Source organism: Phascolarctos cinereus, unplaced genomic scaffold, assembly GCF_003287225.1.
Source record: "Phascolarctos cinereus isolate Bilbo 61053 unplaced genomic scaffold, phaCin_HiC Scaffold_2;HRSCAF=192, whole genome shotgun sequence".
NCBI classification, from domain to species: domain Eukaryota; kingdom Metazoa; phylum Chordata; class Mammalia; order Diprotodontia; family Phascolarctidae; genus Phascolarctos; species Phascolarctos cinereus.
In genome coordinates, this window is record NW_027555625.1 from 308517712 (window position 1) to 308528555 (window position 10844).

At 39.4% G+C, this 10844-nt stretch overlaps 1 long non-coding RNA gene across 1 annotated transcript; it reads left to right on the forward strand.

Annotated features, from left to right (window-relative positions):
* The first annotated feature begins 1097 nt into the window (after positions 1–1097).
* LOC144455921 (uncharacterized) lies at positions 1098–6060 on the forward strand. Its single transcript, XR_013484777.1, has 3 exons — positions 1098–1224; positions 3609–3780; positions 4272–6060. It is a non-coding gene; the product is annotated as an uncharacterized LOC144455921 (long non-coding RNA).
* Positions 6061–10844: the final 4784 nt, after the last annotated feature.

Genomic DNA, 10844 nt, shown 5'->3' on the forward strand with positions numbered 1-10844 from the left:
GAGGGATAAAATATATTTACTTTATATAAATACATGTGGTATACATACACATACATACATACATATAGATAGATAAAGACGATCTGTTTTTTCCAATGGTATAGGGAACTCTTATATTAGGAAATATGCATATATGTATACACACATATGTACGTACATACATTTATGTATATACATACTTATCTATGTGAATATTATTACCTTCTCTCAAAGAATATAAACTCCTTGAGAACAAGAAAAGTTTCATTTTCACATTTGTATCTTCGGCATCTAAGGCAGTGACTTGTACATAGTAGGTACTTACTAAATGCTTTTAGTTTGCATAAATTCAAGTTGTGTATCTATTCACATGAATTCAATTGACATGAAATTAAAACAACAGAACTCACTGCATTAAATTCAAATCAGTTTATTTAAACACATTTCAATTCATCAAAATTTTTATTAATTACATCCTACATGTAAAGTCCATGTGCTGCATTATGATGGCTGCTGATAAAATGGGGGGAAAAGGCACAAAATATTTGTATTCAAGAAGCTGATCATCTTCAAGGGAGAGAGGGATAAGATAGGCAAAGATAACAACAATGCAAACAAAGCTGGTGTGAGAAATATACACAACAGCCCATATATACTGGGGAGAGAAAGAAAGAGAAGAGTTAATTTCTGGCAGAGGAACTGGGGAAGTTTCCATGAAGGATCTAGCATGAGAATTTAATCTTGAAGGGTGGATAGTATTTCAATGTGCAGAAATAAGGAGATGAAATGGAAATTGGAAATTCCCCTTTAAATTAATAAGATCACTCAAATAAATAGGTTCAGTTCAAATCTCGGTCATGACCGTTCCATATCTCCTGAGTGTTCTTGGCCTAGCATTCCAGGAACTAGCCATTCCTAGGTCACGTTGACATGGAGGGTTGGCTCCTCTCCTTGTGAGACGTGATGTTATTAAAAAACAAAATACCAAGCCTCAGGCGGATGGGAGCGTGGCTAAGGTCAGATGTGTATTGGACAAACCATGAATAGCGCAAGCATCAAAAAGGGGTTCTTGGCCCCAAGCCTTCTTTGTTTAGAACAATAAAAAACACCGCGTCCCTGTAAGCCCGCTGAGCCTCACACGCGGGAAGGACGCTTCGCCCGGGAAAATCTTTACACAATTCAAGTTTGTACAGGCTGCAACGGGGCTCCCAGCCGTTGATTGATTTTGGAGGTTCCCTTGAATTGGTGATGTATTCTCTTCCATTACCGACTCTCTTGATCGGTGCTATATTATTGATTGTTCTTATTATTTATGCTTTCTATGCAAATTCAAACTATCTGTGCTTTGCTTCTTCTAAATAAATTATCTATTTCCTATTATTTTCTGGTGCATTGGAGAGTGTCATTTATAGGAGCGAATCCGAACCTCACTAAATCCTATTAATACAAAATTGGCGTCACGAACAGGATTCGCTGTATAAATGCCTTTCTTTAAGAGAAATGTTGAGCCCCGGGCTCCGGTAGAGGTCCCCGGTTGGGAGGACCCTCCGTTTTCCTCGCTCGCAAAAACCTGGTCACAGTGTACAGGACCTAGTGAGGATTGGGGGTGTTGGGGGTTCTCGTTTGGGGTGCGACGGATGGGCCGGTTGCCAGCAGGGATAATGGGGGGATACGACCAGTACATCATTTCCCTCCCTTTTGGGTTGTTTGCAGCCAGACAGCCAAAGGCTGCAGCAGGACTCTGAAAAGTTGCCTTCATTCTCCCCCTCTCCCTCCCCAGGTAACAGCAGCTTCAAAGCAGTGCGTGGATGGGAGAGGGAAAGAGAGAAGAATACTTTATTACTTAGGTTATATGGTTGGTAGAGGGCAAGTTGGGAAGGATTGTTGAAGTGTTAGGTCAGAATTAGAAAGGAATGAGATATGTACAGGTTTTAAGGGGATTTTAAATCATTAGAAAGAAAGGCAAGGAAGTTTAAGCATGTAGGAGAGAGGAGTGTGTGTAGAAAATTTGAAGGGTGAGTAAAAGGAAAGTGCATGCTGTAATAGCTGTAGCAAATATGAATTGGGACCCTGATACTTGGGAAGGTGATATTTGGGATGAAGATGATGATAGGTGGGGGGAAGTAATAGAGGAAGATGTTCCGGATGTTGTAGACGGGGAAGCTCGGCCGATAGATAGGAGAAAAGCCGAAAAGGAGGGAGCTAACCCACCCCGGGTGACTGAAATCACGGAAGATTACTCCCAAAGAGAAATTACTGATTTGCTTAGTAGGTTTTCACAGCGATCAGGAGAGCCTGCAATCTCCTGGCTTGTAAGATTAAGTGATGGGGGAGCTGGAGGAGTGTGGCTAGACCCCAAGGATTGTCTAAAATTTTTGAGTTTGACCTCTATATTTTAATACAGGCAGAGAATAAAGAGGTGGTAGAGAAAAGATTAACTCAACTAATAGAACATATGAAGGAGAAGGGATGGGAGATTAATCCTGATAAAATTCAAGGTCCAGCTCAAAGTGTGAAGTTTTTAGGAATAATTTGGAATAAGGGTCATAGAGAAATCCTCCCCAAGGCCAAGCAAAAAATATTAGATTTTTCACCTCCTAGGGACAAAAGAGAAGCTCAAAAGTTCGTTGGGTTGTTTGGTTTCTGGAGGAATCACATTCCTCATTTAGGTCAGATTTTGAAGCCATTGTATAAAGTTACCCGGAAAAAGTATGCATTTGAATGGGGGGAAACAGAATCGAAAGCCTTTGAGGAAGCCAAAATAGCTATTCAAACTGCCCTGGATCTTTGGCCTGTACAGCCAGGGCCGATGGAATTGCAAGTTACAGTTTTGCATGGATATGCTGATTGGAGTTTATGGCAAAAACAACAGGGCAGGAATGTTCCTTTAGGATTTTGGTCGCGGAAACTGCCACCTGCTGGCCAAAATTATACTCCTTTTGAACAACAATTATTGGCTGCATATTGGGCCCTGGTAGAGACAGAACATTTAACTTTAAACCATGAAGTTGTATTGAGGCCAGCCATACCCATTATGAGTTGGATTATGGGGACCCCCGCCTCACATAAAATAGGACATGCCCAAGAATCATCAATTATTAAATGGAAATGGTATTTGCAAAATAGAGTCAAGACAGGCAGATCGGGTATTTCCACCTTGCATGAAAAGGTATTAGAATTACCAAAACATTCAAATGATATTGATATACCACCAAAGTCTTATGATCAATCACCTGTTTCTTGGAATAATGGATATGATTCTCTAACCCCCGAGCAGAAGAAGCATGCTTGGTTTACTGATGGCTTGGCTAAATATATAGGATCTAAGCGATGTTGGAAAGCTGTAGCCTATAATCCTTCATGCAATACTATTTTGGAAAGCTCTGGTGAAGGCCAGAGTAGCCAATGGGCCGAATTAGTGGCTGTCTATCAAGTAATTCAAAAGGAACAAGGTGGCCAATGTCATATATATACTGATTCCTGGGCCGTAGCCTATGGCCTAGCAGTTTGGATGCCAATTTGGAAGAAACACGAATGGAAAATTAGAGACAAAGATGTGTGGGGAAAAGAATTATGGGAACAAATATGGGAATGGTGTCAATGTACTAATGTATCTGTATTTCATGTAGATGCCCATGTGAATCAAGATTCTGTGGAACGTGAGTATAATGCCCGTGCTGATGAATTATCCAAACTTCAAGGAAAAGCTTTAAAGGTCACCCCCAGAGAGGAAAATGAAACACAATTAGGAAAATGGGTCCATATCACCGCAGGACATCTTGGCGCTCTTGCATCTTACAGGTGGGCATTAGACAGAGGGATTAACATACCTCTGGATCTATTTAAGCAAATAGTACAAAACTGCATACAATGTCAATTATTTGCTCATCGGCCTGTGCCGAAGAAAATCACTGGAGAATTGGCTAGAGGGTCTTTACCTGCTCAAATTTGGCAAATAGACTATATTGGACCATTACCTGTTAGTCAGGGGTGTCAATATGCCTGCACTTGTGTGGACACCTACTCTGGGGTATTAGTTGCCTGCCCCTATAAACGGGCTACCCAGAAAAACACTTGTAAAACCCTAGATATTATTTCTCTTTATTATGGGACCCCCCTACAAATACAGAGTGATAATGGTACTAAAGTTTGGATAAAGAAGCATCAATCTGATAGACCAAGGCCAGCTGAGCTCATAGCACAAGGAAACACTAATACTGCCATAGTAGTATACCCTGGTGATGATAAATGGTATCATGTCCCACTAACCCAAATGTTTTTACGATATTAAGTGTTTTACAGTGTTTGCCTGCTATACGCTAACTATGGCATGAACTCCAGGTATTCCAGTGGGGAATCCTCAGCAAGGACCGCGTACTGATTCCATCTACGCTGGTGAAAACAACACCCACATCATGAATTGGTCATACCCATTCAACGTAGAAGTTTGGGACGCCCCTTATTTCCCCTAATGAGAATCAATTTAACTAGTTTTAATCTAACTGTTACTGCAGCAAACGGTACCAATATATCCTGTACCCTTACAAGTTGGCCACCTAGTCCATATTTTCCTAAAAGGTTAAGATCTGTAACATATAATTGGACACAAGTAAACTCCACCTACACTGTCTCACTATCACAAGCGGACGACAGAAAATATTTTTATTGTCGTAACACCTCCAATGGGCTGTATGAAGAATATCTAAACCAATTAGTATGGGTTGTACCTGTGACTCCGAAACCTCCTGGAATAATTCGTGTCCCCGCTCATGTACTAACACCTCTATCTTGCAACACAAAATAGTGTTTCATTATAATGTAACTTTTCCCTCTTTAGAAAGTTGTGTCAGGAAAAAAAGAGCTTGGTATGATACATTACTTGGTGGTGCAGGAACTGGTTTGGGTATAGTTAATTCTATAGACCTTGAGACCTTGGCTAGCAGACTGCGCAGTGCTGGACAAGATGTTTCTCAAGCTTTGACTGTGAATGCCCAATGGTTACCCACAACGATCCTGCCACACCAAAATACATTACAATATCAAGGCCAATTTTTACAAGTCTTTAATAATAGCATCCTCGTTAATTTACACCTTATGAAAAACATTGGTGTTTTATTTAATTGGACTAAATGTTCCTTGCAAAACTTATATACCCTCATACAGAAGGAAAATGCCCAAAGATTACTACAGGAAGGTAACTCTCACATATGGAACGATATACTTGACTTGTCAGATGTATGGAAAAAGCAAAAACCTGAGAATGCTAGATGCACTCCACTTTGGTGCGCTGGAACTATTATACTCTACCAAGTTAACTTGGACTGTTATGTGTCAATTTCATGTAATACCTTTTGTCTTACATAAATACTTTGCTTTACCTTATATCTATGGAAACTATATAGATTGGTATAATGTAACTCATACTCTGTCTGATTGTGTTGTAACTAATGGAGGGATTGTTTGTGGGATGATGACTCGGCAGATGGAACCCTGCCTTCTCTCACATTCATCCAATTTGTGTGATCTAACTTTATACCCAGTGAGTAACTTTTCTATGATATATGAAGTATCTACTCAATATGTTTGTATAGCCTCTAATAATCACTCTGACCTTCTATCTGTAGATGTTACTACTGTCCATTTTCTGGTTGCTTATCCAATGTATCTTTCCTACGCTGGCAAGGAAATGATTTTTACTTTCCACCAGACACTAACCTAGTTAAAAATTTTGCTTGGGTACCCCAATCTTTGCCTCTACCTCATGTGTCTCTATCTCTATATCCCCTTATGAACATCTTGAATCAGTCGACTGAAATCAAAAAGTTATTAGAGTCCAACCAACGCGCGTTAAATGAACATCGAATACAGACTCTTATAGCCGCAGGAAGACTAGTCGAAGCTTCTCATTTAGTGATCTCAGATACTAATCATCATTGGTATGATTTTCTTTTTAAATCTCCTACTGCTACTATGTATTTTAATTCCTTAGCTACCCCCATACTACTACTTGCTTTGTTCTTTTTATGTCTTTGTATATGCAATTGTTATATGTATACCAAAATACGCACTATATACACTCATGTCACACCTTTGCCCCTCACCTATTATTCTCATGATCTTAAGGCCAAGTGAAATGGAAATTGGAAATTCCCCTTTAAATTAATAAGATCACTCAAATAAATAGGTTCAGTTCAAATCTCGGTCATGACCGTTCCATATCTCCTGAGTGTTCTTGGCCTAGCATTCCAGGAACTAGCCATTCCTAGGTCACGTTGACATGGAGGGTTGGCTCCTCTCCTTGTGAGACGTGATGTTATTAAAAAACAAAATACCAAGCCTCAGGCGGATGGGAGCGTGGCTAAGGTCAGATGTGTATTGGACAAACCATGAATAGCGCAAGCATCAAAAAGGGGTTCTTGGCCCCAAGCCTTCTTTGTTTAGAACAATATAAAAACACTGCGTCCTGTAAGCCCGCTGAGCCTCACACGCGGGAAGGACGCTTCGCCCGGGAAAATCTTTACACAATTCAAGTTTGTACAGGCTGCAACGGGGCTCCCAGCCGTTGATTGATTTTGGAGGTTCCCTTGAATTGGTGATGTATTCTCTTCCATTACCGACTCTCTTGATCGGTGCTATATTATTGATTGTTCTTATTATTTATGCTTTCTATGCAAATTCAAACTATCTGTGCTTTGCTTCTTCTAAATAAATTATCTATTTCCTATTATTTTCTGGTGCATTGGAGAATGTCATTTATAGGAGCGAATCCGAACCTCACTAAATCATATTAATACAGGAGAGTCTATTCTAAGGAATAAGAAACAGGCTGGACAATGTTGGTAAGGGGTAGGTTTGGGAAATGGATAATGGTCCCATTGTATAATATGTGTGTATGTGTATAAAATACATACACACATATACCCACAAAGTGTAGAGGTGTAAGAAGTGGGTCTGTGATTCTTTTTTTTTTTTGGCTTTTTTTTAAGGCAATTGGGGTTAAGTGACTTGCCCAAGGTCACACAGCTAGTAAGTGTCAAGTGTTAGGTCTGAGGCCAGATTTGAACTCAGGTCCTTCTGACTTCAGGGCTGGTGCTCTATCCACTGTGCCACCTAGCTGCCCCTGTAATTCTAATAGTATAGGGAAATCCTACATGAAGAAATTTCCTCTACCGGTACAGTTTGGTATATTCTCTGCAACTTGTAGTTCTAGACAGCTACTTAGATCCCTTAAAGATAATGTCATTTGTCCAGGCTCATAAATTCATTAACTGTTAAAGGCAGGACTTGACTCCAGCTCTTTGTCATTCTAAGGCCAATTTTCTCTCTGTCACCCCATATTTTAATAACAAAGGAAATGCAAGGTAAATTTGAGGGGAAACACTAGCACTTGCTGGGATAAAGAAAGGCCTCATGTAGGAGGAGTACCTTGAGAAGAACTACTAGGGATTCTGGGTAAGAGGGAGTATTCTCAAGTATGAGGAATAGGTATAGAGATTGGAGGTAGAATGTCATGAATTTAGAATAACGAACAAGCCAATTTGACTGCAATGGTAGTAAAGGTTGACGAATTTAGATTTGATTTTAATTCACTTGCATTGAACTGAGTTGTATTGATTCAAACTGATTTGAACTGAATTGAACTGAATGGATATGATCTGAACTGAATTGAAATCAAGAAACTTTCTTAGGGGCTGGATAACAAGGGAGGTGAGATGAAGTTTATATCTTCCCAAACTGTTGTGGACAGATTGTTTTGTTTGTGAGCCACTTTTCTAAATGTGAGCCTCATTAACAATTGTGTCAAATGGCCTCATCTGAAAGGCCTCTCTGTGACACCTGGCCTATGGAGTCTTAATGTTAATTGGACAGTTTGTCTCCAGTTTTGAAGCACAAACTGTGATTAATGAAACAACGATTAACAAAGTTGTCACAAAGTTATTTCTTCTACTTTCTTTGCTGTTCATAGAGAAATCAACAAGGCCCCTTGGTGACATTGCCCTGATTCTTACATATGGAGATTGTCTGATACGAGGTTCTTAAAAAAAAAAAGGAACATCTTAGAGACAATCCTATTCTTCTCTTCCCTCAACCTCTCTCTCCCAATCTATTTATAAAGAAAAAAATGCAAGCACAGAAAGATAAAATGACTTCTTAAAGATCCCAGAGCTGATCAGTAGACCATTTAGAGCTAGAATTAAATTTTTCTGACTCCCAGTTAGTTATATCTTCTTTTTACCATACTGTACATAACAGACCTTGTGTTTTTTGCTCAATTATTGTGGGGCTTGAGGACAGACAAAGGACACAATTGTAATCTCTGTCTTCAGTGCTGCCTTGACTCTTGACAGTGTATACAGTGAATTTGGAGTCAGAGAACCTGCATTCAGATCCTGATTTCACCATTTCCTACCTGTGTGACCCTGGGCAAACCACTGAAACTTCATTGGGCTTAGTTTCCATATCTGTAACTTGAAGGATTGAACTTATTTGGATGACCTGGAATTCTCTGCTCTAGGAGCTACCGGCAAAAAGAAATCATAGAATTTGTGATAGAAACGACCTCAGCCACCATTTCATATTATGAAATGAATTCCCAATGATAACATGTCCCACAAGTGGTCAGAGGGGGATTATGGGGATCTCTCTGCTGGTGCAGGACTCTCTTGCTTTGTCCATGCTTGGATCTGGGTCACAGTTCTGGGTGGTGGTCCTGGTGCAAGGAGGAGCACTGGCGTGGTAGAGCTTGTAGTGGCAGTGAAGACGAAATCCTCAAGACAGAAAAGAGTGCTTGTGGTCGGTCACTCATAGACCAGAGCACAGGCCAGCAAAGGAGTAAGCACCTCACCCTTGTTCATAGTAACTTGGAAGTTTACAGGTCTCTAGAATTATCTCTGAAAACAGCTGCACAAAAGCCCTGAAGCTTGGGACAGTACATTCTCCATGCTGGAAACAGACCCCTACCTTGACAAGGAGTTTATAACTCAAGTAATTGGCTGGGATCATGAGCAAGCAGCACAAAAAGAGTCAGACTGTATTATCTTACTTTGGTGACAAAGAAGATCAAAACATACAATCAGAAGAAGACAACAAAGCCAAAGCTCCTACATCCAAAGCCTCTAAGAAAAATATGAATTGGTCTGAGGCCATGGAAGAGCTCAAAAAGGATTTTGAGAAGTAAGAGAAGTAGAGGAAAAACTGAGAGTGATGCAAGAAAATCATGAAAAACAAGTCAACAACTTGCTAAAGTAGACATAAAAAATATTGAAGAAAATAACACCCTAAAAAGTAGCCTAACCCAAATGGCAAAAGAGGCCCAAAAAGCTAATGAGGAGAAGAATGCCTTAAAAAGCAGAATTGGCCAGATGGTAAAGGAAGTCCAAAAGATCACTAAAGAAAATACTTCCTTAGAAATTAAAATGGAGCAAATGGAAGATAACATTGTAAAACAAATCCAAAAGAATGAAAAAATAAAAGTCAATGTGAAATATCTCATTGAAAAACAACTGACCTGGAAAATAGATCCAGGAGAGAGAATTTAAAAAATTATTGGACTATCTGAAAGCCATGATAAAAAAAAGTGCCTAGACATCATCTTTCAAGACATTATCAAGGAAAATTTCCTTAATATTCTAGAACCAGAGGGCAAAATAGAAATTGAAAGAATCCCTCGATCGCCTCCTGAAAGATATTCCGAAAGGAAAATTCCTATGAATATTGTAGCCAAATTCCAGAGTTCTTAGGTCCAGGAGAAAATATTGCAAATAGCCAGAAAGAAACAATTCAAGTATTGTGGAAACACAATCAGGATAACACAAGATTTAGCAGTTTTTACATTAAGGGATCAGAGGGCTTGGAATATGATATTTCAAAGGTCAAAAGAGCTAGAATTAAAACCAAGAATCACCTACTCAGAAAAATGGAGTATAATCCTTCAGGAGAAAAATGGAAATTCAGTGAAATAGAGGACTTTCAAGCATTCTTGATGAAAAGACCAGAGCTGAATAGAAAATTTGATTTTCAAATACAAGACTCAAGAGAAGCATGAACAGGTAAACAGGAAAGAGAAATCATAAGGGACCTATTAAGGTTGAAGTGTTTACATTCCTAAATGGAAAGATGATCTTTGTAACTCATGAGACCTTTGTCAGTATTAGGGTAGTCGGAGGGAAAAATTTATATGTATGTGTAGATAGACAGATAGATAAATAGATAGATAGATAGATAGATAGATAGATAGATAGATAGATAGATAGATAGATAGATGGCCTAGGGTGAGTTGAAGATGAAGGGCTGATACCTGGAAAATAAAATTAAAGGGTGAGAGAGGATTATACTGGGAAAAAAGAGAAAGGGAGAGGTAGAATGGAGTAAATTATCTCACATAAAACAGGCAAGAAAAGGCTTTTACAGTGGAGGGGAAGTGGGGGAATGTGAGAGGGAATGAGTGAGTCTTATTCTCGTCAGATTTGTCTTAAGGAGGGAATAACATGCACACTCAATTGGGTTTGGAAACCTATCTTACCCTACAGAAAAATAGGGGAGAAGGGGATAAAAGAGCAGGGGGATGATAGAGGGGAGGGCAGATTGGGGGAGAAGATAATCAGAAGAAGACGCTTCTAAGGAGGGACAAATAGAATGAATAGGGGGCGGGATAGGATGAAGGGAAATATACTTAGTTTTTCACAACATGACTACTTTGGAAGCATTTTGCATGACTACACACGTATAACTTGTATCAAGTTGCTTGCTTTCTCAATGAGGATAGGTGGAGAGGGAGGAAGAGAGAAAATTTGGAACCCAAAGTTTTAAAAACAAATGTTAAAAATTGTTTTCACATGCAACTTGGAAACAAGGTGCAAACAATG